The sequence below is a fragment of the Passer montanus genome, unplaced genomic scaffold (genome assembly GCF_014805655.1).
Source record: "Passer montanus isolate IOZ18808 unplaced genomic scaffold, ASM1480565v1 scaffold25, whole genome shotgun sequence".
In the NCBI taxonomy this organism is placed as follows: domain Eukaryota; kingdom Metazoa; phylum Chordata; class Aves; order Passeriformes; family Passeridae; genus Passer; species Passer montanus.
This window is the reverse complement of record NW_024367149.1, coordinates 876,486-904,330: the sequence shown is the minus strand read 5'-3', so window position 1 is coordinate 904,330 and position 27,845 is coordinate 876,486. Positions and strand designations below refer to the sequence as shown.

The following is a 27,845-nucleotide window of genomic DNA, read 5'->3' as shown; positions in this document are numbered from 1 at the left end:
CAACTGTTCTTGTTGTCACCATTTTGGAGCACTGGATGCCCATGGGAAACAGGCATACCTGACTAATATCTGGACCATAGATTGTTGCTACACTTTTATTCAAGAGACACAGTTGAGGTGTGATTGGTACCCTGTCCCATTCTGTGATATCCCTGTGCTTTACCAAATCAGCATCACATCATCCTGAAATTATCCCAGTTCAGCTGGGCTGAGACAGGGCTGTCCTTCATCCTGCTGGCACTCCCTCTTGTGCATTTCACAATTTGAACATTTTCAGTCAGGAAACTAGTAGGTTTCTAGGCAGGAGGCTATATATGTAATTCCTTGTCTTGCTTTGAATTGTCTTGATCTAACCTTTCAGGAAGTTCTTTTATGGAAACTCCCCAATTCTAGACTAGCAGAAACCTTAAAAAGAGCTATCCCTGGGAGCTGTCAATACAGCTGGAGGCTCAGAGGGTCCCATGGAAGCCAGAGACTGAAAGAAACAATTTACTTTCCTTGCGTGACATCACTGTGCCTGATCATGTGGCTTTTGGACAGAAAACAGAGGACATGAAACAATGCCAGGTCAAATATGCCTGCAGAAGCAATACCAAGAATCCTTGAGAAATGACAAGCAAGAGATGCAAACCCTCATGATGGGAGAACAAGGAGGAGCTTTGCTAACCTGGCATCTGCCCTGGTGGCAGCCAGCCCTTGTGATGGGGAAAGGACTCATGTCCAGATCTTCTCCCTGTGGCCGTGGGTGTGCAGTAGCTGCACTGGGGGGTGTGTGGCCGTGGGGAGGTGGCAATGAGGAGTGACAGAGTGACAGCGTGTCCTTGTGGCTGTGCTGGTGCCAGGGTGCTGGGACAGCACAGCCACAAACTTGGCCTGACTGCCCCAGAGCCTGTGAATTAATCTTACAGATTCAGAAATTTTGCTTGGTCTTTTGCTAGCAGAAGGCAGCAGGGAAAAATAGACTATATGTATGCATAAATCAAGTGAAACTAGAATGTTGCAAGCTATGCATCATGAATAAGGCAAGGATATTGTATACCACAGCACAGACAATATACTATGAGGGCCATCTTGTGGTCAGAGAAAGTTTATTCTCTGAGCATAGGAAAAAAAAATTGCCAGAATTTTTTTAGTGTACCTGAAGGTACTGTCAGCTACACTCTAATTCTTAGAACCATGGAATGATTTGGGTTGGAAGGGACCTTAAAGTCACCTAGCTCCAGCCTTCCTGCCATGGAAAGGAACACTTTCTGCTAGACCTGGTTGCTCAAAGCCCCACCCAACCTGTCCTTGACACTTCCAGGGATAGGGCATCCAAAGCTTCTCTGGGTAAACAATTCCAGTGCCTCATCACCCTCACAGTAATTTCTTTCTGATCTCTAAACCTACTCTTTCAGTTTAAAGCCATCCCCCTTTGTTCCATCACTGCAGGCCCTTGTGAAAAGTCCCCTTCCAGCTCTCTTACGTTCCCTTTATGAACTGGAAGCTGATGTTAAGGTCTCTTCAGTGCCTTCTTTTCTCCAGGCTGAACAACCCCAACTCTCTCAGCCTGTCTTCCTAGGAGAGGTGTTCCATCCCTCTTAGCATCTCTTTGTGACTCTGGACTCACTCCAGCAGGTCCCTGTCCTTGTGCTGGGGTCCCAGAGCTGGTGCAGAGCTCCAGGTGGGGTCTCACGAGGGCAGGGCAGAGAGGTGGAATCTGCTCCCTCAGCCTGCTGCCCACGCTGCCTTTGATGCAGCCCCGGACACAGATGGCTTTCTGGGCTGCAGATGCAACATTGAGGGATCATGTGGAGCTTCTCAACAGCCCCAAGTCCTTCTCCCGAGGGCTGCACCTGACCCCTTGTCTGCTCCACCTGTGTTTGGGCTTGCCATTGCCCTGACCCAGATGCAGCACCTCGCACTTGGCCTTGCTGAACTTCTTGAAGGTTGCACAGGCCCACCTCTCCAGCTTGTCAAGGTCCCTCTGGATGGCATCCCTTCCCTCCAGAGTGTCCAAAGTAGAAATTGGTTCTGATATGCTGTAACGAATGGAGCTGCTCTGCTGCTGGTCATTAATCGGGTCATTAATCCTCAAGAGACACACAGCAGGATTAGCTGTGATCCCACGCCAATAAACAAAATAACACTTCCCATGGGTTGGGAGGGCTGTTGTAGATTAATAACTAGAGTCAGAGTTTTCACCTGATGAATTTCTTATGCCTATTTGCTTTGGAAATTTCTTTCATCCTCTGTGTTGTAAAAAACCTTTATGAAATCCATGGATTAAATACCATCACAGTGCTAGAGTTAAGAATGCTATTATTTATTGCCAAATAACAGTTCAAACTGAGAATCAACATTCATTTCATGGTTATCATACAATGAACCTGCTCTGTGTGAGACTGAGCTCTCAGCTGCACCCCTCTTTAGTTCTGTATCCCTGTGTTCTTGATGACAGGCTAAAAATGCTGAATTTAAAGTAAGACTGTCCATTCAAATTAAATGTATTGTCCAACATAGACATGGAGAATTGAATAAGATCTTTTCTGTATTACCTGATCTATTCAGAATTACTCAATTTCCTTTTTTTGTGTGCTTCCCAATGAATCCAGATGCCTCCCAAAGAACCCAGGAACTTTTCTTTACTGTTTTTCTAATGGGAGCTGTCTGCCAATGGTGCTGGGCAGGCACAGCTTTGCTTAGTTTATGGGACCATGATCCATGGTCGATTAACCAGGCTTTTTTGGTTCTAGAAGAGGTGTGTTTACAAAAAACCAGCCCCACCATCTGGTACCATTGGCTGTAGGTCTGCTGTAGATCACTCACAGTGAACAAATATTTTTCTCATTTGTCAGTCAGCCTTTGTCCACACACAACTGACTTTTCTAATAACATTAAGTGTTCCTTATTGTACTGTTTTACTGCTACTTATGGATTATTTAATTCTTTTAATGGCTCTGAAATGGTTCATTTGCTTTCTAAAGTTATTCTTTAAAGTACTTGTGCAGATGGGGATAGACAAAGTTGATTCCTCCTGCAAGGAGCTGTTGATAGATTCGGAGATGCTGGCTGCTGAGCACTGCTGTAAATATTCACTATCTCAGCTCTGCAGGCTTAGCCTCTTTGTAGGGTGTTTGGGAATATCTGACAGTACAGACTATAAAAGCAGAGCAGTGGAGAGCTGCCTTGCAAATGAAAATGACTGATTATAAAACCCGTATTTTAATGGCATTGTCTCTCCCAGGAACATTTGAAAGCTAAGCCAGCAAAGTCCCAAACAGATTTATGGACCAGGCACGTCCGTGGGGTGTGCAGGCACGTGTCTGTCGCTGGTGGAGCGAGTACCAATTCCCAGAGCCAGGGTTTCACCTGCTCTGCCATCCCCTGGGCAGTGCTCCCACTGCCTGGCCTGGAGAGCAGCGCCAGCCCAGCAGGGTCCCCACCTGCCAGGAGCCTTCCCCAGCAGCAGCTCTTCAGTAAAGATGAATTGGCCTTGTGAGCGTGGTGTGACAGCACAGCCCGGCTCCACAACACCCCACCTGGGATGCTGGGAAAGGAGGGCAGCATCAGTGGCACGGCACAGTGTCCCCGGGGATGTCCCTGCTCCCTCCCAGCTCTCCCTGTGCAGGGCTGCAGCTCTGGTGCTTTCGCAGTGCCCTCTGCTGCAGGCTGCGGCATGTCAGACCCCAGCACCGAAATGTGTCCTTGTGCAAAGAAACCCCTGGCACGGTAGAGGAGTTCTGTGGCATTCAAATGTGTAAGAATTTTTATTTTTTTAAGGAAGCAGAAAGATTTCTTGCATCTACCTGTCCATATAGAACGCTTATTAGAGATATTGTGGTTTTTCTTGTAATGCTGAATTGCTGAGGGTCTCAGAGATGGAGAACAGAGCCAGGTAGGCAGTGCACTGGGTATATGTATATAATTTGTGTACACAGCACACTTTCTTACATTCCTGAATGGTCTGGTAAGGAATAGGAAAAAAAAAAAGGACCCTTAAGAAATTCAGATTAGAATTGGTTCAAATAAATTAGACTTTTCTTCAGCTGAAAGCAAAAGTATTGAGATAAATATGCATATATGCAAAGTTGATCGATTTCTTTCTTTACCCCTGTAACAATCAAGATCCTTCAATTGCAAAACACCTGGATCCAAACTTGCTTGGGACTCTGTCAGCACAGGCATATGTGAAGAATTGAGGGGACATTTTGACACATTTCTGCAGCTTTTGGAGGGGTAAAGGTACTTGACTCCGAGGTCAATTTGCACAACTTTGCTTCAGGATTTTTTTCTATCTAGTTGAAATTTCCTCTAGAAGATGGAGAGCCTGATTTCCATTTTGTGAGAGAATCTGTGCAGAGGAATGAATGACCCTGCTTAGGGCAGCAGCCAAGTCTGACACCCTTTGGATATGGGGGGAGCTTGTTGTGAATGGACTTTGCTGCTGGGTTTTGTGTCTTGGGCAGGAGAGAGTCAAGGCAAGAGTTTGAGCCCCATTTCTTACCATATCCACAGGATTATTAATTCCCTTCTGCTTTTTCATTGCACTGGAAGGGTGGCACAATGTAATACTTCTCCCACTTGTTCTTTTCCATTTCTGAGAGCATTTGTAGTAAGTGTTGAGCACACAAAATTATAGCTCTGTAGTGGGTGAGAAAACTGCTTGCTGCAATCAAAGCGAGACAGACTCTTGACAGCAGACTTTGGTGCTTGCACAGGAGAGCAGAATAAATGAGAAATGTCAGGAATTATTCTGACGACATGCCCAAAGCTTTGGGTGAATCTTGCCAGACTTCAGACCAGATGTTTAACCCTCCCATCTTCTTATGACATTGTCACTTGTTAAGAAAGTGTCCCCACGTAAAGAAAATGCAGGGCTTTTCCATCTGGGACTGTGCTGAGACATTTCAGTGTTTGGTCTGTTCTTTGGAGGCATCGTAGTTGCATTTCCTTCCTCCTTGTAGGGAATAATTGCCTCTTTGCAAAAACATACAGCTGAACCTCTCTGTACTACTATATGCTACACCCTCTAATGAAAGCCTCAGAATATTTTCATATCAATAGTAAGGAACAATGAGCATGGACATGTTCCTTAGTATTGAAATGTTAGCAAAGTTAGGAAAAATGAACACAGTCTAACCCATGAATGAGGCCTCATCAAATTAATTGCTGAAATCTGGTTAACACTCATTGATATTTTTGCTTGTGCCACAGCTGGCTCATATTTTACATAAGGATATTGTTCAGCAAGGGTTAGTGCAACTGATTAATGATTAATAGTTACTGTTCCAAAAGCAGACCATAATGTTATTTATTACGAATAACATACAGGCAAGCAAATCAGTATTGGCAGTGTATATCTGTACCTAGTGTTTTATATTGATTTACTTTTAGCTCTCTGGAACTCAAGAGTATTCATGTGTAAAATATGCTCTTGATATTTTAATTAATTAATTTATCTAAATCAGTAATAGAAAATGGAACCATTGGCTTTGGTGCTGTCTGGTTTATTATTATCCTCCTACCTTTTTGGCAAACAATGCACAAATTTCATGCTGTAATAACTCTCCTTGGATTAACTAAGGAGCAGAAGGAAGGGAAACGAGAAAAGATATAGAATGAGTGCTATGTTTGCAACTTGTGTTCACTTTTTTGTCCCCTGTGACAGAATAGGTTTGATGTGATATTTAAAGCAAAGCAAAGTCATTGATACAATTTCTTTCTTGTGCCATGATCTATTTAGGCTGAATTCTGTTGACAGCTGAGTAACACTGTTACCTGCCAGTATGATTACAGCAGTGTCCGCCTTCATTTTCAAATCCAATTTGCATTTAATAAAATGAAAGATGAAAGCAACCTGGCTGAAAGTGCATCATCAGCACCAGCTTGCTGAATAATGGATTTGAAAGACTGGAAAGAAGTCACCAAACTAGTTACAACACTGGAGCAAATCTAGGTCAGAGAAACTTCAGCATGACTTATTGCAGGCCCATGACATAAATCATCCAGGAGAGGCCAGAGAAGACCAGCTTCTGAGCTTATTTATTGTGGAAAAGATTGGCATTAATGAGCTGGAGGAGCAGAACACATCCATCTGGGCTCAAAACACCAGCATGTCCTTCAAGGGAGCGGTGACTCTCCAGAAAACACTGCAGCTAGCGTGTCCAGAAAGACCCTGAGCTCCAAACCATGGAGGGGTCTCCTGCTGGCTGCAGTGTCACCCCAAGATACCCTCTGTCCCTCCTGTGCAGCCCTGGGGAGCACACCTGGGCTGGAGGGGGCTGAGCCGCTGCCCTGGCTGGGTCAGCGAGCCGCGCTGGGGCTGGTGCTGCAGCTGCTGCTGCTTTCAGCTCGGCTTCTCTGGCTTCAGCTGGCTTCACCTATCCTGTCCTGGCTCTGATGGTGTTTCCGTGGTGGCTGTGAGGGTGCTGGGGCTACAGCTCACTGCCTGTGGCAGTGTTACAGATTGTGGTGAACCAAAAATCAGCCCTTTGTGAAAATCAGCGCTTTCTCGTTCTGTGGTTCTTCTTTTTGGGCACTGGCAGAAAAAAAAAATGTTTCAGCTTTGGTTCATGTGGGTTGAATTATTGCTGTTTGCTGCCTTTGAGCAGAGAGGATTGAAAGTTTGTGGGCTTGGGACAAGCCTTGATTAGGGACTTTTTTCCTCCTCTAGGATATAAATATTTAGTGCTCAGCTGGACAGGGACATTTTCCAGTGCAGTTCTGTTTTCAGCATGATTTCCATTTTAGCTTCCATTTCTAAATCGCAAAGTTTTGCACTAATGATTCTGGATGCAAAACAATGGAACTAGTAGGATTGTGGGAGATTGGATATCATGACAATGTACATATGTTATTTTCTTTCCTTTATTTACTTTACTTGTAAGGCCTGTTATCTAACTGTCATTTTTCTGGCTGGATTTCCTGTTTTATGTTCTTGTCCCAGAGTATTTATTTCTCTTTTGTCTGCACCCAGTACTTGTAAGTGTCTTAATTTTTTTTTCTTGACATGCTCCTGTGATGCTTTATTTCATAAAAAAGTACACCTGGCAGGGAAGCCTTGTTTAGCCCATCAATTCTCAAGAGTGTTTATAGAATAAAAAAAACTTCCTGATGTTTCTGAAGGCGTAAATGTGTTCAGCCACACCTAACATTCACAATTGCAAGTTATTTTAGTGTTTTTTTTTTCAGGAAATGATAATTATGCAACAGTCATTTCTTTCAAGTTTTACTATCACATGTATTGCAAGGCATGGAGGAAACTTTGCTTTCAAAAATTTATATATCTTAAAAGGGCTATGACTTTGTTTGGTTATTATTGCTGGCACAGTCTCTATAATGCTTGTCATTTTAATAAGATTTTAAAAGTTAAGCTGTATAAAACATGCTTCTGAAGCAAGAAAAGAGGACTTGAATATACCTAACCAGTGAAGATGGGCAGAAAACCTGCATAAATCTTACTGGGGGAGCTGATGAAACTGGAACCAGGATGTCAAAACTTTCAAGGGCCTGACAGCTATCAGCAGGACCTGAAGTGAGGGGAAGCTTTTGTTCAGTAGAGCTGATGAACAGCTCACTGATGTTAATAGGACACTTTTCAAGTAGTTTGAATTTTTGGACTTTGAATCAGGTCTAACATTCTCATTGAAAGTGTGATATTGCAATCCTTCTGTTGTCATAAGAATGACACCTTCTTCAGAGGAGATTATTTTCTTTTGGAAAGGGAGGGAGCCATGAAGGAAATAATTGATAGTCTTAAATGCTGTACTTTGAAAATTCAGGTTCTCTTTATGATCCTCATAGAATGAGAAAAATTACTAGCAACTGCACAATACTTACAGCAGACCTGATAATGGAGTAATTATTTTACAGAAGAGCACATTCTTTATTGCAAAGATGAGCATTTAATTCTATCTATACACAGCTTTGCAATAAAGGTAATAATTTCCACCAGAACATGTGTGATTAAATGAGAAACTCAGTATAGAGTTGTCAATCTTGAATGTTCTGCTAGCAAGGAAAGAACAAGGACACCTTGTCTGTGATTATTGTTATTGGGGTGGGGGTGGACAGAAAGATCTTACAAACAGCATCTCAACTCACCTTAGGTGTATCCTTTAGATCCACAAAAGAGAATGGGGGATGAGGGGAATAAAGAAGCTAAAATGACTGCCTGCTTGCTTCTGAACAAACCAGTCCCTAGGAAAAATGAAGTAGAAGCATAAGATGGGGGAAATGCATGATTTGTCCCTGTGGAGAATAATATGGAAGTAGAGAGAAAAAAATTAGTACAACTTAAAGTTTAGGAGAATAACATTATCTAAAATTACAGTGCCTTGAAGGCAATAAAGACATTTTAATATCTTTATTTTCCCCATTTTTAATCTGCTGGATATTTTTAATTAGTAAGAATTGGAAAAGTGAAGTTCTAATTAATTTTTTTTTAAATATACAGGAAATTATATTGTTCTTTCAAATGATACATATGTGTGGATTAGTAACTTAAAAATGATTTTGTTTTTTGCTTAAACTGATAATTGCATTAGTGGTTCATAATCTATTAATGAGAATGTAACTTTCATGTATTTTGGTTAAAAGACATGTTCCAAAGCAGAAAAAAAGCATTAGAGATGTGCAGTACAATTCTCAGTGTGCTTGCAAAATACATGAGTGGAACCCTGTGGAAGTGAAGGCAAATTTTTAGGAACAAGCATTTGAAGTTCACAATTTATGTCAATGATGTGTCTCTGGAGAGCTGTGGGGCACAGCAGCAGGAATTGCTGTGCCCACTCAAACTACAGACCTGGGAACATTTGGAAGGTGACCACTGCAGTGCTTCAGGGTGAGCAGCATTTGTGTGCCCAGCACTGCGCCCATCACCCCGCTAGAGAAGGGAAAGGAAGCTCATTTTCTCATCCCTTAGATTTTACATTGTGTGGCACGAATTCTGATGAGCTTTTCCCTGTGTGTTGTGTAAGCAGTAGAACTATCTGCAAGGTTTCAGTTTTTGATGTCCTGTGCTACTGAATTCCTTGAATTCCACAGACTGCATTTGCATGAATTTTTGGCTTCTAACTTTCCTGTTATTTCTCACTCTGAAGTTTGGAAAGACAAAGGAGTGTGATCTCTGTTTTCTGAGCCCTGTTGCAGCAAGAGTTATTTTATGGTAACACAGCACCTGCAGAGGGCAGGAACAAGAATGTATTTGTTGGTACAGCACACAACTACAGCAAAACACCGTGAGCACTTTGAGTTTGCCTATTTGTTGATCTCTTGTTGTCCATGTGGGGTCCTCTTTGCTGGGAGACATGGGGCCTGAATGGATGGGGCTCTCCATCCTCCTGAGGGTCTCTTGGCTTTTGAGATGTTTGTACTTTGCTGCTAATGCTTACCCAGCTACTTACTTGTGAGGTGCCAATGAACATGTGAAGGGACTCTGTTCTGTACATATTACGAAGATGTTTCTTAGTATCAGGTGGTTTTATGTAAGGTTTTTTTGGACAACCTGAGAACATGCTCAGAATATGCTGTGGTGCATATTTTATTATAAAATGACTGTACAGATAATATAGATCTCTATTTAAAAGAACTCAAGCTATGCAATAACACTGGGCTGGACTGGACTGCATGTAAATTCATCATCTCCCAGCTACCAAACTGGTGAACCCAGGTAATGAATGTCTTTGTTCTTTCTTTGCAAGTGGTAACAGTGAAAGCCACCTCATTTTGGCATCCTGCTATTCATTCTGTTATTTTCTGCCCCTTAAAGCTGCTGATGTTTTCATTTCTGTGTTGAAACTTGCAGACCACAGGGAAGAGCCCATCCCTCTCTGACTCACTCCTGCTCATAGAAATGTACAGATAAATGCTATAGAGCTGTGGATTTGAGGTTTAAGGAAATCTAAGCCTCCACAGTGGAAAAAGTACCTTGTAACAAAAATATTTACCCCAAATTGCTTCAGAGTCCAAAGCTGCAGACTAGATTGAGGGTGTTCACCCTTAGATGTGTAATTTTTTTTTCAACACAGAGATGAAAGAAAGCAAGTGGCATCCAGAGGAACTTCACAATCCTCTTTTTAATGGGGACTGCAGGGTATGTATGAGAGGAAAGGCAAGGGAGTCTCAGCAAACCTGATGTCTTTAAAAACAAGATGGGTGAGCCAAGTCTCAACTCTATATAGTTATATAGATGTGGAAAGGGTTGCATTTAAATTTCATACTGGTTAAATGCTGTTACAAATACACAAGAATGGGCTATGAATCCTTGAATTTTGTTAGTTCAGAATCTACTTACATGTTTTAGTGTGTGTGTGTGCAAATTGGTGACTGGGTCCTTAACATTACTGCTAGACATTTTCAGCCATCTCATCTTTTCTGCATCCCATCCTCTGATCAGCTAAAATAGTAGTGAAAATCCCATCCTTTCTCCAGTGATAGTTTTAAGAACTGATGTGACTGATAATGAAACTGACATCTCCCAGTTTGTGCAGAGTGGATGAAGACACTTCTTTAGAAGCAAATATTGCATGAAGAAATGCAATTTTCCAAAAAAAATGCCCTTATAAAGAACATTTTCAAGAAACACACGATGAGGTCTATCATTGAATAGCTGAATCCAATGCTTGTGTTTATGAAATCGTGCTTTGTTTGTAGTGCACTGTAGAGAGCCACAGTGATGAGTTTCAGACAGAGAGCAGGCACAAAACTCCATGGGGAGCACTAGTGAGTGTGTAACCCCAGCCCTTTCTCTCCATCTGTAGGCTAGGGGACATACTTTCAAGTGACAGTAACACAAGAAATTAAAACATTCCCTTGACATCAGAGACAATAATTCAGTCTTTGTTTCCAGATGAAAGCACAGACGCTTGCTTGCCACTGCAACAGAAGTAATTTCAAAACAAGTGTTAGGGAGCACTCCGTGGGCTATGATGAACTACAGGTTTATTGCCTTTTATATATTTTGTATCATTTCTATTCTGCCTGGATTTAGGTTACTCAGGGAATCTTGGAAAGATTCTTTTAAACTATCTGGGACTGAGAGGAGATAATGTTGAATGCATTTGATGCAAAATATAAGCATCCTGCTACAGGAAGATTTATTTTTTAGCATACAGGTAGATGTATTCAGAGAGACCTTTCAACAATACAGAATAAGACATGTAAAAACAGCCTGACACACTAGTCAGGACTTAACAATCTGGGCTATGCATACCTGGCCAAAAAAGAACAATAACCTTGTTTGTGGGATGTTTTCTCGTATGGCTGAACAGCAAAGATTTATTCTGGCAAAGCTGCCAGTATGGAAAAGAGCAAAGGGCAAAAACAGGGTGTGATAGAAAAAAAATTCAAACAAGAAAACCAACAAATGGTTTGAGTTGGGTCAACCCACATTCTAGTTTTTGACACCCGTGCACAGAGAGAAAAATGCAAGTTTGCTAGAAAAAATGCACAGATAAAATTGATGTGCTCCCTAAGATGAGGGATGAGGTTTGCTAAAATTCCACAATTCAAGATGTTTTTGTAAAACCTCTGACCATAAAAACGTCAGTACAACAGTTTGCTGTATGATCTGTCTTTACAGAAACCGTTATTTAAAACATGTCTATAAAATTTTATAAATGCAAAATATTAGTGAGGATGTAGATATGATTTTACTCATTCAGGGCTGACTAGTCTAGCAGTTTCTGATGCCTTTTTAATGCTTGATAGATACAGAAAAATTAATTGCAAAGATGAAAAAATCCTTGAGACTAGTTAAAAATTTGTCTTGTGTTTCTTTTCCTTTATCATAAAAATGGAGAAAAAACCCAGTTTCTTTTACTCATTTGCCTTGTTTGTTCCAACTCTGGGCCTTGAATTTCAAGGACTATGATTTCTTTTCAGGCATCTCTCTGACCTCAGCAGCCCTGAACTCAGGCTGGTGTTTCCAAGCACTGCAGCTAAAATGATAACAATATTAATGTTACCAGTAACTGGCATGGCATGTGATGTAGGAATAAACCTGTAAATATTTTTTTTTCACTTTCCTGTTCAAGAGAAAAGAAGTATTTCTGAATTACTGGAATGTAATTTTTTATCTTTTCTTAATAAGAACCGTGTCCATGGTTACCTCACTGCTGCCAGTCAAGTCAAGTGTTATTATCAAGGTCTTACTGTTAGTAGTCATACCTAATAAAAGTGATGGTGTTTATAGATGTTTTATTAGTCAAAATTATATTCCAGCTGAAAGGTTTGCTAAAGATGAAATGGAATTTCATTTTACATTAAACAGGAAAGAGTGCAAAGCAAAAAAAATATGTCCTATTAGAGACAATACACTGTATGCAAATTTATAAATTTAACCCTCATTTTGGAAACAAGTCTCTAAATCTTGCTGTGCAAGCAACACATGCTGCACAATAACAGCACAGCCATAACATTCAGTGTGACAGACTTCCTTGGAAATGATCTAAATCTTGTGGAATGTGAGTCAAAGGCAGGTTAATGGTAAAAACCTCTGGTGACCCACTTTTAATGTTGCACTGCTCTATCTCCTGGCAAGTGTCTGACATGGACACAAATTGCATGGCAGACAGTCCTAGCAGCAGCTACTCTTGACTGTGGTTGGGAAAGTGTCTTTTCTTAGGAACTAACTAAAGTAGATCCCTGTTCTCTTAGGAGGTCATTTAGTTGTCTTCGATTCTTGAATTTTAGGTTCTTCCCCATTCCTAAGAAGTTCCAAGTGCCTCAAAGGCCAAATGCTTCTATGCCCAAACGGCTTCAGTTAGATGGGATATTGCACAGGGTGAGACTGGGGGCTAATTCTCTAAAGACACACAAGATGTTTTGTGCTTCCAGTCAAGGCATGTAACTCTTGGCTGTCCTGATACCCCAGAGGATCAGTAAGGCTCAAGGGTGAAACTCTTGGAAGATGGTGGGCTCAGAGCTGCTTCAGACGGCCAGGGGGAATTGTCCTTTTTCCCAGACAGGCATTTTGGATAGGAGGCAGAAAGATTTGCACACCACAAGCTGCAGCCAGGGAGGAAGAATGAAGCTGTGCCTCTTGCATACTCCCTGATCTTGTGGTGCTGACCTGGAAATGCAGCTGTCCAGAAAATCTCATCCCTGTGTTAGAAAATACAAGAGCAGATGAATTATAGCATACTATTCCTTTTCTAATAATCTTTACTCTAAAATCCTTGAGGATATTGGGAATTGAATAACCCTTTTGGTTATTCATTCCTGAATAGGGGAGTCTCATTTTTTATTTCTTTTTACCACAACTTAATTAAATATTACTTGAAAGAGGGGGTATGATGCCCCAATTAAATGGATGACTGCTGTAATCATAGAACATTTTTGAAATTAAAAAGAAAGGTTTCCTGTTCCAGGTGCAGGCAGTACCATGGATACCAAGGATGTGTACAGTCCCAAGGACTAATGCACAAGGGCAGTGAAGCTGAAGTAGTTACATTAATGTTACTATGGCACATAACTTCTCTCTGACCCAGGGAATACAACAGCTTGTACTTCAGTGAAAGGGAAGGAAGCATGTCTGCATTGTGCCATGGAGGGGAGACGCAGAGACATTCAAGCTGCTGCAGAACTGAAATAATATAATTGCACTAGCACATTGCAAATAAGGTCTGCCAAGAGGACTGGCATCATTATCTAACCTAGTGATTATGGAGCTTGGCCAAGAGTGATGCATTCCTGGTCCCAGTCTCACTGTCCTTGATTATTTCTGGCTTGTATTTGTTTTTTAATCCAGATGCCATCTGACATTGGATATTTGAACATCCCAGGGAGCAGAAGCTGAGTCCCAGGTCTCTTCTACTCAAATCCAGGTTTGTTCTCCTTTGCAGGCTCTGCATTTTCCCCCAGGAAGTAGAAGCCATAGTTTCAGCTCTCCTCAGCAGGGAAAAGCCTGGAATTCAGGTCTACCACTTCCTGAGCAAATACTCTATTCAGGTATTATGCAAAAGGCCATGTCTGTGAATAAAAACTTGGCATACATTAAGATTGCTCAAAGCATACCAAATAAATCAGGCTCTTCAGGAGGGACAGCTAGTTTGTAAATCCCAAGCAGCCTTTGTTGACAGACAAGTGCTTAGATTGTCAGCTCAGCTTGGATTTTTCAGAAATCTAGTGCAAAATCCCTTTGTGTCTTCAGTTTTCATTACCCTCTGAGCTGTGAGGAGAAATATTCGTGTTTGGCATTCAGGATGAGGTGCTTTGCCTGTCCTGTGCACCTATAGCAGCTGCACCCAGAGCCCCTTTCCTGCAAAAGGATTTGTGGCCAAAGAGCAGCAGTGCAGTGAGAGCAGGAGCAGTGCTGTTTGAGGGGACAGCACCCAGTGAATCAAAATTCAGAACAGGAGGCTGGTAAATGTATCAAGAGGGAAAACACAAACAGATCCCCAGTCAGCTTACATGTTCAAAAGATGCTTAAAAAAAAAAAGGGGAGAAAAAAAAAAGGTTATAGATAGAACAAAGATGTTAATTTAAAAGGAATTGTATAAGCCCAAATTTTAATTCAGTTTTGAAAGGAAACAGCCTTTTACTACACACATGAGCAGTTAAAGTCTCACCCTTGTTAGTTTCCCAAAAAGTGATGCTGATTGCTTACAAACTGAGCACTCAGAGCAACTGTCCAGAGGCTGTGGCCCATACCTAAGCAGCCAGATAGTTTAATAACAAGTGACAGCAAGTTCTTTTGTGCACCTATCCTGCACTTGGCTAACTGCTCAGGATGTCCTGGAAGATGATGTCTGTCAACAACATTTATGTCTTGGTTCTTCTTCAGAGATGTGAAATTAGAAAGCCTGAAATGTCTGTCCTGGGTGCTCAGAAAGTTGTTACTACTCTGGCATCTTTTCCCAGACAGTATTAATTCTCCAACTGAGTTGCACAATGGTTTATACATACGAAATATATTTATGTGTCCACAGTATAAGGATTGCCAGGGCTTATTTGCATTTGTGGTTTATAAAACCTGATTTCCTGAATGCGTGACAGTGCCCTATATTGTCTCCTGATATGCTCTGAAAACCAACTTTTAGCCTATTCCTAAGGCTGCTTACATTATTGTAAAGTTGTTGAGTTACCTCTAACGGAGCCAGCAGCTCACTACTGATATTTTATTCCCTTGTGAGATGGTAAAGCAACTCTTTTTCTCAGCTGCATTAGTTGTCTCACTGCGGATAACTCGGCCCAGATTTACATAGGTGTTGGATGTCACAGCTGCATGTTCCACTGGCAGCAAAAGGCACCCAGGAGTGCTCAGTTCTTGCTGAAAAATGACACAATTCAGATTTCAAATTTACCACTGCAAATTAGACGAGTGGAAAGTATGAGGCAATGAAGGATGGGATTTATTTGCATTCTCCTGATTCTTGTATGCTGGTGTGACTACTAAATATATTTTGAGATCCCCTGAGTCTTAGTGAAAATGTAATATATTTATTTTGGTCTTAACAAGGAAAGGAAGAAAATGATGGATGAAATTGTATGTCACAAATTTTATTTAAACATGCTGTCATGGATTTGCATTTTATTTCTTGGTCCAACTGGAGTAGGAAAATCCTGCTTTTTCAGCTCTCCAGGTTCTCCAGGAGTACCCCCTAAAGAGCTGATAAAACAAGTGTGACAACTCAAGATAAAGAATTGCTCCTGGCTAATTGTTTCCAAACTACAGATGCAGTCACATAGTCAAAAATCATCATGGCCAGTTCGTGGAACAGCTGTTTCATATAGAAATGCTGTGATTCATTTTGTATTCCTGTCCATTATGTGCTCTTGGTGAATTTAGTGCAATTATGTGTAGAAAAAGGTTATTACTTTTTTTGAGGCAGGTACTTGTAAGCTGCCATTTTCCAGAGCTGTATTTCTGTGCTGCATTTTTCCTCTCTATGAGAAGCAGCCAGAAGGTGTGTCAGAAAGACATTATCTTCAAAAACACATAAAAGGTGTCAGTCTGATTTTAACACAGTTTTGTGCAATTTATTTTGTTTTCTGTCACATTAACTGTTAAGTGTCCTGTTTGGTAAAGATGCATGCTGATAGGAAAAAATCCGAATGAGAAATGGCAGGATTTTCTAAAGAAAATTGCTTGTGAGAAATTTTGCTGGGCTGTTCCTTCTATTGCAACAAATAAACAAACTGCTATTCCAACAGAAGGGACTCCGCCCAAATTTGGCTCTCTGCACATGGGAATGGGTGTGGAACTGAAGGCACAGTGATCCTGTCTGCTAATTTTCCTGGGTGTTTGCTCTGTTATCTCACTTTCCTTCCTATAAAATGGGATATTAATCCTTCTTTCGTTCAGAGAATTAGTTGGGTTTTGTGCAGTCCTTTGGTACTATTAATGAAGGATTTCCTCTGCAATTTAACTCATCTCTCCCTCTTTGCACAGACAATCCTCACTACACCAGGAACCTTTCTTTGCAGAGTCTGATTTGCTGTTTTTCATTAGGAGCTGATGAATGTAAAGCTGAGATTTTCCCTGAGAATCTGGAAGTGAAGCTGAAATCACTTCAGTGAAAAGTGAGCCAGCATGGTGAGTTTTATATTCCTAAATTAGTACTGAAGAGAAGGGGAAAACTTAAGAAGTAATTTCACAGAAAAGCCTCAGTGTGCTGGTGAGTAGGAAAATAAAGTATTCTTCACCCATGAATCATGCTCACTCCCGGGGAGGAGAGATAGATACTTATTGCTCTTGCCATTTACCCTCTAGCCAGCTGTCTGAAGAAGAGTCATGCACCTATAGCCACATGTTGAAAATATCTTCTCTGCTCTCTCGAGTTGTTATAATGGTTAGAACAGAGAAGAATTGTGAAGGACTTCATTATTCTTCCCATTTAATTTTGCAGGATGCCCTTTGGTGCTTCTGCTCTGCGGTACAGCAGAGTCATTCTGATTGATGTATACATCTGGTGGACACCAAAATAAGGCTACCATTACTAAGAAATACTGACTTTGAAGTCACGATTTACAAAAAGAAGAAAGAAAGCAGTAAGAACATTTTGAAAATATGAAGTAGCAATGCTTACTAATTTAGCAGATATAGCACAGAAGGAGAACACCAAAAAGCAAATAACGCCCCCTTAAAGTATGGGACTCTAGTGCTGGCAAGCACCAGTTCAGTCTTATCTCCCATGGATACAGTTGGATGCAGCAGCAGGAGTGTTATTTTCTCCCTGCATGATACGAGTCACTTCCACAGGAGACAATATGCAATCCTAAGAGCTAAGCACTAGGTGTTTCATATTTGCTGAATCTCTTGCTTTGAGTCATTGATTTCTTCACATCGAATCTCATCTCTGGCCCAGTTAGTGAGCCATTAAGTGAGGACTCTACTGTGTTGATGAAATAATAATTCTGTTTACAGAGTGCCTTCTCACCAAGGCACTGTGGGTGCAGCACACTGTCTGCTTAATTCACACTCTTTTAATAATTAAAGCTTTTCTACCTAATGCCTTTGTGAAAAACTGAATTCTTGTGTAAGCTTCAACCAGAAGCATTTGCAGGGTGACTTCCTGGGGAGAAGTTCCTAGAAGGTTGCCCATTTGTTTGGTGCCAGAGCAAACTTTCCTCTAGAACGAGGAAAACATTTCCTTCTTTTCAGGAAGGTGCTCAGGCTTCGTCCTCAAGCACATCAGCTGAGGAGAATGCAGGTGTTCTCCATTTCTGCCATGCCTTTGTCCCATTAGGGATCACCATACTCTGAATGCATGAGTTGTGTGACAATTCAGTCTTTTTTCACCTTCTAAAAAGTTAAAATATGCCGAAATGATATTCATATTCTTTAAATGATAAATTGTCTTTTGTTAGCAGACAAAAAGACAAACTTAGGAAAAGTAAGGGCTAGCATGACTTGCTGCATCCAGCCCAGTCCAGAACAGCAGGAGTTTACCCACCCAGATGAGAAAGAAAAAACTCTTGTTAATATATTTTTGGACAATCACCTTCTACAAAACTCCTCTATTTTGTTTTTCTTTAATTCTCATGCATAATTTGGGAAAGAAGGAGACAGGAGTGAGGTATGCTGGCTGTTAGATGATGTGCTGTCTCTTTCCCTAACACCTGCACACTGCAGTGTGAGCAGTTCCTCACGTTCCACTTAAGATTCCATGGGGACACTTGCAAAACCTGTCCAGAGCTTTTCTTTCCTGGGCCACAAAAGCACATCTTTGTATGCTTGGTGAATCTAATCCAGGAGGGAATAAGGTTCAGTTACAAAGGCAAAAGTTTTGCTTTAACCTTAAGGGCTTGTGTCTCCTTTTTTTCCCTTCTGTGGACATTCATGATGTTTTTGTAAAAAGAGACATTAGGGCTCTGTACATACTTTGTGTGGGTGTAAAAATGACACACAAAAAGAAGGAGCACAGGTCATAATCCTAAAGTGGCATTATTTGTGATTTGCATCTGTAGATCTGCTCTTGGGCTAATACTGGGTAATTAATTAGATGTAGTGGCTGGATATAGCTCTGAAGTGACCACCTACAGGGGCATAGCTGAGAAATCAGCTGTGAAACATGGTGACTCACACCTGACTGACATACTTCCCTTAACCTGTGGGAAGGCTCCCAGAAGCTGAAGCTCTTGTAGCAAAATTTAGACTTCAGGTCACATTACTGCTTGTTTTTGAAGTATGCTTTGAACAGGAAGAAAACCTAGCAGGGAACAGATGATAGCCCATGTTGGCAGGAATGAATTAATTTGTTTCTTACACTTGTGTGTGGCTTCAGGAAGCAGTGTCTGTTCCCACTGCCATGGCATGTCCTTGGTGGCCCTGTCGGGGGACCACTGACATGCTCAATAGGTTAAGCTCATCAAGCTGAAACATCTTGAAAGTGCCCAGCTTTTATTTTTTTCTTTTAGTGTTCTTGCATTTCTGCTCTCTCTCCCTATATTTGGAGGGTCTCTGGCTAAGGGATGGTGCAGAGAGTAATTCCAATTCCCACTGTGTTGTCCCAAACACTTTCTCTGGGGGCAATAGGCTGCAGTAGTGGTTGCCCATTTGTTTGGTTCTGGTGGCTTTAGCCCACCTGTGAACTGTTTCCTTGAAGCTACTGGGTGTCCTGGTGTCTGGCTGCTGACAGAGGGATGGAGCTCATGTGGGAAGGGTAACCAGACCCCAGGAAAGCTGTTGGGTGAAAGCAAATGTCATTGGCCAAACCATGTGGCCCCATTGCTGGTGTGAAGGCAGGGGAGCAGCTAACACCGTCTCCTCAAAAAATGCCTTTGAAAATATTTTTCTGAGATTTTTACTTTGCTTTTGTCATAAAAGCCAAGGCTAGAAGATAGTTTGAGAGCTCTTTAAGACAAATCCTTTTGTGCCTTTCCTACAGATGCAGGTAATTGCAGAGAGATTTGGGATCTGTCTAAGTCAGATCCTGCCCATTAAAAAATAGATCTCAGTGCTGGATTTGACATGCAGTGTTGACATCCTTCTTTCTGTAGTAAGTCAGATGATATGTTTAGCAGACAGCTACTTTGACAACTTTCCTTCTGAGAAGCTAAAGGAGGAAAATGCTGAAAATTTCCTGATTTCCTGTAGCTTTTGACATTTTATGTGCTTGCTGGGCTAATCTTTGTAAAATCTTGATATTGGGAGGTCACTTACTGATACCAGAGGCAAATGCAACTCCAGAGACTTCATTTCATTGCAGTTAGGGAGCTGGACCTCCTGTTAACAAAAAATATTGCCTTGCAATTCCCTACATTAAAGGGAAAACAGACCCACCAGCTTCTGAACTTTGATATCAGTTCTGCAGGATCTTTCTAAACCTTTAATTTCTTTCCATTAGAAAAATCACCTGCACAAATTTTTCAAAAATTATCAGATGAATACTATTTCCTCTTCATAGTTTAAATCACATCTCGAATGATTCCCTACACAGATTTATTTACTTTTTCCTTTCACTTTGCTGCACTAGGAACTACCTTCTATATCTTGAATAGCTGAATAGCTAAATACCCATATTATGTGATAATGACTAGCTCCACATACAGACCCTGAAGCCAAAATGAAGAGTTGTTGAACAAGGCTTGAGCTGCCTATGTGCTCATTGAGAATGAGATGAAAGCCAGACAAGAGCCTTGTAGAGGAGTCAGTCTGGATGTCTCATTGTATCACCTCCTGCATTAACAGGAAACACCTAGAGTGTTTCTGGAAGCCTTTTGACTGGTTACTATGAATATATTTTTTTCAAAATAATTCTTTTCCGTAGGGTGTAAAATATCTAGTTTGTTTTCATTTGTATTGGTTTGAAGAGCAACAATGCACATACCATATTTTTTTTTGAATATCTGAGGAGAGTGTTTTGCTTGCTTGCAGTTATAAATTTTTAGGAACATGTGTAACAAAGTGTCTGTGTGTTTTGGGAGAGTTCCAACCATGAATATTTTTAGTGTGTCTGACATCCATGTGTCTGGTAGAAGTTACTATCACCGTATCCTTTCTGAAGGTACAAGCAGGCAAAGAGGCTTCTTCTCACAAAATCAGCCATAATGAACAATTATTATATATTAATGTACAGGGATTTATTTTGTTAAATGGCTTGGTCATGTTTGCCCTCTAGTGGCAGTGAGTTTGCAGCTGATGGACCCCTGGAAGTGGCCAAGAGGAGCAGAGAACCTCAGTAAAGGATTTTATTTAACTCTGTTCTTTGTTTTGTGGTTCTATTTATCAGCTTCTACTGTGAACATATAACTGTACAGGGAAGGCCTCCTCTCACCTAGAGGTCAGGGTGAAGTGTGAGTAAACCTATTTCCTGCTGCTCCATTCTCTCAAGGGTAAAACCATTGAGAAGATCACCAAGTCTCTTATCTAGAAGGTAAATGCAGCAGCAGGTGGTAGGAGCAGAGGGAGCTGCAGTTTGGTTTCCTGAGGGTTTGCTGTAGGAATCTGTTCAGCTTGTTGAGACACACTTGGTTATGTAGTGCTTTCCTGACAGCCCTGCTTGCTGACTAACAAGGGAGAAATAAGCCCTACAAATAGCATAATGCAGAATTCAGGCAAAGAGAAGAACTTAAAGTAGAAAGGTCTTTTCATGGGAAGGGAATCTTCTGGGGAGGGAAGAGGGTAATGAAACCCAGTAGCTGTGAAATTGCTGTGTGATCACCAAGCAAGAAAAGTGCTTGGTTTGTCATTTAGAAAAATTATTGCAGTTTTCAGTCTTGAGACATTAGAATAGTAAGGCAGATTCTGCCACACATTTTATTTCTCATATATTGTTTGAAAAGATCTATCAACATTTTTGCAGCAGAAGAAACTTTTTTCCTTTCTTCCTTAAGTGCATGTTGATGTGGAGGAAAACAGCAAGGCTCATGTTTTCAGTGTTAGTGCAACTATAGGGGAAATGGTTGACATTTAAGGATGATGTAATGAGGAAATTACCAGGTATTTTCCAGAGGGGCTGACTCTGGGTGATCCCACTCATCTGTATTCCTTGTACCTATGGCTCAGGGACATTGGTTTTTAAAAAACACTATTTATTATGTCTTGATTGCCTTAGGATGAAGTGCTTGTAGAACAGTGGAAGTGTTATGAGAGCCTTATTGGATGAGAGACTTCTCAAACTAAAATATGAGTTTTGGCAGCTTGGCTAAACAAATACATTTCCAGCTAGCAGTTGTGAAAATCTCACACTGTCTCCAGCCCAGAGGTTATGCAAATGTAAGCTGTTGTGGCACTGCTTGTCTCTTCTGCTCCATATGGAGCTGCAGTTAAAAGGGGACTTGATGACTGGAACAATGGTGAAGGGATGGACACAATTACAGGAAATATTTCTATTACTGTTATGGAGCCATTCAGGCATAGAGTCCTGATCACTGATTTCAGAACAAATCAGATGCATATATAAATAATTAAAAAACTTGCTTTTAAGTGAGTCTTTTAAGGAGAAACAAGCCCAGGAAGAGCAAAAACTTACACATTTCAATTACTCTTTGGTACCATGCTGAAAACATGGTGACCTGGTGGCAGCAGGCGACTGAAGGTGACATTCAAATATTTTTAATATAAAGGAGTTATCCCTAGAATTGATAATAGTAGCTGTGTAAGAAATGAGAACTCCTTCTTAATTATTTTTATATTCATATTGATATGATACAGAGCCATAGTATATCTGAGCTATGATTCTGCTTGGCCAGGGCAGGGTTTAGTCTGTAGGTGTTCTTTCATGTAAAGCTGCAGATTTGGTAGAACACAGAGCACAGAGCTTTGCCTGTGCCTATAACCTAAACCATGACCTTTAATTCAGCCAGTCTGTGCCTGCTTGTTAGGAGAAAGCTGAAACGAGATACCAAAGGATGTACGAAAATTTTGTGCTTTGAGCTTCAGATCTTTGAGCAATTGAAATGAAATAAATTAATCCAGCACTTCAGAAAAGCTCCTTTGTCCCCTGCCTGAGTGAAGAAGGTGGGGCAGAGAGCAGCCTGCAGGTGCTGCAGGAAGAAGCCGCTTCCCAGGGCAGTCTGGGGCTGTCACACCGCGCTCGCTCTGCGCACGAGGGGGATGTCAGCATCCCAGAACTGCTCATGAGCGGAGCAATCCATTTTGTCTATCCACCAGCTGGCCAAGAGGTGCGGGCAGTGCCAGGTTCCCTGTCTGCCTGGTGCTAACCAGCTGGCCCTGGGCATGCTCAGGAGCCTGCAGAGCCAAGCTGAAGGCAGGAGGCAGCGCAGGGGAGCTGGCTGCTGGCTGGACTCGAGCTGGCAGCCTTACCCGGCCCGGGAAGCAGTGTAATCCGTATGGCTGCAGCTGGGGATCTGAGCACTTGGCAAAGGGGACAGCCTGCCTGCCAGATTTATTTTGGTCTGTCAGGCAAGGTCACCAATTAATTCCTCTGGAGCATTTCAGTTTGGTTGCATTAGGATTTTCCAATGTGAAGCTGTAGTGTTGTAGAGACTGATGCCCAGCTTCACAGAGGAAAGAAAAATACTTAGATGCAATATAAGTACTTATACTCAAGACTGAAATCCTTAATACTCCCTTCTATACCTTTAAATAGTGAAGTCTTTCACTGCCTAATTTTCACAAGCTGTAGAGCTCTCCAGCATTCTAAAAAGCAGCCTTGCCTTTGCTCAGAAATGGTGGAAAATACACAGGTCTCAGCCCCTTCTTACACAGATGATATGAAAAGTGTCACACAACTTGCTCTTCCCTCTGTACTCCACCTGTGATTATGCTTATACCGCTTTCCATTCACTGATTTAACAGGTTGAGCAATCATTGGTGATGTGAGCCTCCATCCCTGGCCCACCCTCCTCAGCTGTGTTTCAGAATGGGCAATCCATGTGCCAAAGCCTAGAAGGTGATTTCAGGTATGGAAACTGTTCCCAGGGAGTCTAGGCCCTGTGGAATGGGATGTGTATGATGACATCTTCAGCATTTCCTGTTGAAGCCTTGGTAGGGATTGGGCTGGAGGGAAGGATGCCTCAGACCCCACTCTCCTTAATAAGGGAAGTGAGTACATTGCTCTGGGATGAACACTGTGCTCCAGACACAGGAAAGTCAGGCCTTGTAATACAGAGAATGCCAGAGGAAACGGGGCACCGTGACTCATGGTGTAGATCAAAAGGAAGTGGTGTTATTTCTCAAAGGTGAATCATTCAGAGATGTATCTGCATTGAGTCTGCAGTAATGTAGGCAGGTTAATGCCGCTGTAAAACAAGCACTTCTCTGCCAGTTCCAGCCCCAGCCTGAGCCTGTGTTAATCTCTTATGCCCATAGTGAATCTAATTTGTATATCATCCTCCAAATCATGATCAGAGCTTGAATAGTACTAGTTTTGTTTTGACCACAGAAGAAGGAATCTGAGTAGAATTCTAGGATGTTAGCTTATTCAGCCCAAATTCTAGGCTCTGTTTTATTTTTTGTTTCTGTAATTATCTTTTTCTATCAGCTGGCAAAAAACAAAGCATCAAAACAGCTCTAATTAGAGTAAATTCTCAATCACATAAGAGACAGATATGACCACAGTTACACTAGGCATTTAAATATTGTTTCATATCATGTCTGTGAGGAATGTTGGGGTACTTTTTCTTGTGAATCTTAAGAAGATACGTGAAGGTTAGGTGCCTGCATGTGTCCTGACCAGACCAGTGGATGCATAAATAGGGAAGGGAAACTGGGACTACAGAAAGAGACAGACAGATAATGAAGGGAAAGCTCTGTGATCAGATCTGTCAATATAGATAATTCCTGCTTATCAAACCCCATCTGAAAGGCAACTTAATAATATTAGGCCATAGAAGTGTTTGCTGTGAATTACAGCTAAGTGAACTGCAAGTGAAAAAAGAGGGATAACCAGATTTTTTCTGTGCATTAAGCATTTCCAGGTACCAAAATAACAGCCTTCTCACACTGATTCAGGATGCACTGTAAGTACTATTTTCGAACAGCTTTGGATTTTTTAGTAAACTGTTCTTCCAGTACTGCTTACAGTATAATTATTGCTTATCCAGCAATACCAGAAATAAGAATGTTTTATGCAATGCTTTTTTCCTCTGGGGACAATGTGAAATATTGTATTCAGAATAGTTCCAAACTGTAATGTACTCACAGGAAAAAAAAAAATCACATAGTAATCAAGTGTGAAGATAGAGGGAAAAACACCCCACCCCAAACCTTAAATGGAATTTATGTAAAACTACCTGGAATATATCAGACCTATAAAAAAACCTCAAGGAAAAACATTTAAGCCATTGTAACTAAATAAAACAAGCCAGTAGATGGCATGAGAGACCTTAAGATTCGACAAAAACTCAGATGGCCACTAATAGCTATTCCTGCAACCTTCTGAGCTGTCTCTGGTTTTAGCCCTAACTACTGTATTTGCTGGATTCCTGAGGTTTCTTATTCATCAGCTGCACTTAGATCCGCACAGTACATTTATTTTTAGGGACAACTAAAGTTCATTTAATAACTCATTCAAACATGCTGAGTAAAAGCCTGGCTCTGTTGAGTTTAACCATTGGCTTCAGTTGAGTTAGAATTGAAGATGCTTTTTTTTTTAATGCTCACGCTGCAGAGCTGGCATTTCATTTCCAGGAAGGGTCTGGTATTAGTGGTTTTGTCCTTTCCTATCACGCTGCAGCTTCTTTCTCTGGAGCAGAATGATCCTACTTTCCTGAGAGTCACTGTGTCATTTAAAATTAGTGAATCAAAAGAGCCAGGTCTGATGGACAAAATGTTTGTTGTCTTTGTCTAGGATACAAAAGGCTGTGTCTCCAAAAGCCTTTTTGCCTATCTGTCTGTAATAGCACCATCCAATTCTAGGCTTTTAGGAATAATCCACTAAGGTTTAACCAAAGCTGACCGTGAACAGATTAAGTATATTGTTTTGATTTTTCCAAATGTATAGTTATTTTACAGTTGGATGAATCTGAAAATGAAAACCTTCAACTTAGCAATAAAATATACTCATGTGGTTAGGAGATCTAGTGGAAAAATTTACTTTTCATTTCTAGAATCACTGAAGAACTTGCAAAAGACATATGGGACTATAAATTCATAAGCATTTCTGACTCCATCAAGTAGGTAAGCAGTCATATCTTTCTGATGCAGAAAATGAGACACAGAAGTCCCCAGCCTCATGCAAAACCACATTACAGAGCTGCAAGGGCAGGATTAGGATGCAAGCCTGGCTTATGCTTAGGTCTGCATCTTTTTTCTGACACTTAAAAAAAAAACAATACTAGAGTACCATAATTGCAAGATTATATTACTTGGTTACTGCAGTAAAGTCCAGAATTCATTAATACATACAGTTGAGAAGCACTAGGAATGAAAAGTGGAATGCATAAAAGCTCAGTCTGTGTAGTACACATTTTAATACTCAGTTGGGTACATAGCTTTGGCTTGCTTTATAAGATAGGACAGGCATGATTTCCAAATGAGGTTTAAATCTGGACTGCAGATATTCTCCCAGATGGGTTGGAAATGTCTGTGTGGTGCATTAGAAATTCCAGAAGGGCTTTTTCACACTTGTACTGCTAATGTTCTTAATTCCTTTGGCAAAATGAGCTGGTTCTAAGTCTTTTGCTTTGCTGTGCACACTACCAACCTCAGGTTTTTCTAACGTTCATTACATTGTGATTTTACAGCTGCAGAGAAGCTTTTCAGGCAGTCAAAGGCATTCAGCTGTCTCAGCAAGAGGGCACTAATGAACAGGAGTTGGCCAGAAAGGAAAGCTGCCCCTTGGAAGTGGAAATGGGAGCTGTGTCCCACCCATGCCCTGTGCAGAGCAGAGCAAGGTCTGTGCCTGGGCTTTAGCAGAGACTGGTTCCCCCGGGTGGAGCCTGCACCCCAGCTCAGGCTGCGGTGCTGCTGGGGTGATGGTGAGTGAATTCCCTGCCCCAGGAGCAGAATTTCTTCTCTTACTAATGGCTCTTGGCTATTACTAAACCCCTTAGTTTTAGTAGTTGAGCATGAAACTTCATTTTTCTTCTCCCCCTACTACCATTGTCTTATCTGAAGTGGTTGACTGGCAAAAGTTTCTCTTTTGTAAACAAGGGGATTAAAGAGAGAGGTGTTGGATTAAAGATGACAGTCTGATCCTATGAAAGTCAATGTCAAATCTCCCATAAGCCACGGTGAAAACAATACCAGCAAGACAAGAGCTCTCCAGGTGTAAGACTAGTGTGATTTTAAGGGAAAGTGGAACACAATATTCTTCATCTCCCCTCTTGTTTGAGGCTATCTGTTTTGCAATCTAGCACTTCTGATGAGTTAAGAAAGCACAGCTTTTGTACAATTTGTGAATGCTTTATTACAAATAAAAACACAGGGCAAGAATTCATGTTACTGATCTTAGTTTGAGGATACATGCATGGAAAAAAGCTGTTGAAAAGAGCACTGGCTATTTGCATATATTCTCAAATACAATACACAGAAGAATTAAGGCTGGGGAGGAGAAAGAGGCAGGTAATTGCCTTTTGCCTTTGTAGGTTATCTCCAGGAGACAGGCTTGGGGCAGAGGCAAATACCCTTATCCCAGAGTATGCATCAGGCATCTGGTTTGAACAAATTCGAAATGGCTTACTCTGGAAGTGATGTTATGGCTGTACATGGAGAAAAACTGGGCCTTTTCTGAAAGCTAGTGGCAAGCTGCAACTCGAGAGAGAGTAAAAGGAGAACCTCCTTACATTACTCATGCTTCTGCTCTTGAAAGAAAAGCACTGTGAAGTGTTATGCTGTAATTGTTCAACCATTTAGTCTTCAATCATCTTTCTGATAGATCAGTTTTTAGTTAGAAAGAAAAGTATTTTCTTTAATGGCAGTTTCCTGCCAGGGTTTGGGTTCAGCTGTACCTCGCCCACTCTAAGGCTTCCCTTGGAAGAGTGTGTTGGCTGCTATTGACTGCTATGGAAAACATACCATGGTTCAGTGCACGGCTGATTTGTGACATAGGGTGAAGAGATATTGTGCCATTGCTTGGGGGTTTGAAGGTGCCTCCTATTCCTGGTCCCCTGGGGTGGGAGGGAATTACCTTTCTGCACAGTGAAAGCTAGCAGATTGACTCTTCACTGGTTAAACACAATCTGACTGTCCTGCTTGTATTTTATTTTAGCTTTATGATGCTATTGATCTTACATATCTTTCTATATATTGCTTTTCGGAGTATTTGGAATGCTACTTGATGTATTATTGTTCCCTGAAGTTTTTGAAGCCATCATTTTCATAAATATACAATAGGAGATGGTAAAGGAAAAAAAAAGTTCCTATTCACACTTTTAGTTAGTTCATGAAGCAACAGCACATCCATTGAAATTTAAATGAAAATGGGGACTGTGTCACACACTATAGCTCTCTGGAAAGCTACAGTGGGAGTCTAGCAGTCCAATTCATTCCTTTGTAGAATGTACTAAGGCTA

The 27,845-nt window shown here is 41.2% G+C and overlaps 1 long non-coding RNA gene across 1 annotated transcript in view; it reads left to right on the top strand.

The window, feature by feature from the left end:
- LOC120503233 overlaps window positions 1-26,246 on the top strand; it is a 38,073-nt gene extending 11,827 nt beyond the window's left edge. The window contains exons 3-8 of the long non-coding RNA XR_005627687.1: window positions 13,733-13,808; window positions 16,436-16,519; window positions 23,189-23,292; window positions 24,301-24,351; window positions 25,441-25,510; window positions 26,077-26,246. This is a non-coding gene — a long non-coding RNA (uncharacterized LOC120503233). The remainder of the gene's footprint in view (window positions 1-13,732; window positions 13,809-16,435; window positions 16,520-23,188; window positions 23,293-24,300; window positions 24,352-25,440; window positions 25,511-26,076) is intronic.
- Window positions 26,247-27,845: the final 1,599 nt, after the last annotated feature.